The sequence below is a fragment of the Ochotona princeps genome, chromosome 15 (assembly GCF_030435755.1).
Source record: "Ochotona princeps isolate mOchPri1 chromosome 15, mOchPri1.hap1, whole genome shotgun sequence".
NCBI classification, from domain to species: Eukaryota; Metazoa; Chordata; class Mammalia; order Lagomorpha; family Ochotonidae; genus Ochotona; species Ochotona princeps.
The window spans coordinates 37,311,112-37,312,192 of NC_080846.1; the positions used below are offsets into that span (position 1 = coordinate 37,311,112).

Below are 1,081 nucleotides of genomic sequence, written 5' to 3' on the forward strand. Positions count from 1 at the left end.
ACTGAAGTAATTACTGTCTGCCTCTGATTTTCTGTGAAAGTTCCCTACCCTTCTTTCCTTTTGTTGGCTTGAAATGATCTTCACAATGGGCTGCCTCATTCCCAACAATGGAACCAGCATGCTCAAAAGTGAAAGTTGAAGATCTGTGGAAAATTTCATTTGATTCTCTAAGTTCTAGTAACCTGTCTCTTAACTTTTGGCCCTAATGCCTTAGCAATGGTGATTTTGACCGAAATTTTCTAATGCAGTTTTCATCCTTCTTCAAAAACATTTAGAACTACTATAGAAGAAGTACAAATACAGAATTATAATAAAATCTTTTCGAAGTCAGCGTAATTCTAAATTTTCAAAATGCTAAATCTCAGTGGTTTAAAAAAAACATAGAGTTCACAAAATGATCACATACTATGAAATCTGGAAAGACTTTTTAAAAATATTTTTATTTTTGATGATCTGTACATAATTGATTAGGGAGATAAGGGTCGATGGCTACAGGAAGGTGGGTGAAATCGCCATTTCCACACGCTCTTTTTTTTTCTTTCCTATGTCTAGGGGAAGGAGGAAGATAAGGGGAAAATCCACACCCAGCCTGCCAACCATCCCATGGTCCCTGAAGTGGGGTATGCTCTGAGGGTCCTGCTCAAGAGGCTTTGACATTTCAACAGTTCTGAATTACTGCTGATCTTGCCACTCCACGCAGGATGAAATCTCTCCAGAATCCACTGGTTGACATAGATCACCTTAGAGTCCCCGTTTGCCCAGGTATTGAAAAATATGGAATACTTCATGAATTTTCATGTCATCCTTGCGCAGCAGCCATGCTAATCTTCTCTGTATCATTCCAATTTTAGTATATGTAATACTGAAGCAAGCGTAAGACTAACTTTTTCAATGTGAAAAGAGTTTGATAGGATGCCTGCAATGTCTATTGTACCACTCTTCCCTTCCTCTGTCCTTTATGTTTAGCAAAGAAACCACTGTAATTCCCAATGACCCAGAGTAGGCCAATTTTACTTGTTTAGTGACAATGGTCAGTCTAAGTGTGAGTACCTGACATATGAAAGACCAATTTTGGACTGGA

At 38.4% G+C, this 1,081-nt stretch overlaps 1 non-coding gene across 1 annotated transcript; it reads right to left on the reverse strand.

The window, feature by feature from the left end:
• Positions 1–768: 768 nt before the first annotated feature.
• Positions 769–873, reverse strand: LOC118757656 (U6 spliceosomal RNA). The gene has a single exon (XR_004995314.2). It is a non-coding gene; the product is annotated as a U6 spliceosomal RNA (small nuclear RNA).
• Between the last annotated feature and the right edge of the window lie 208 nt (positions 874–1,081).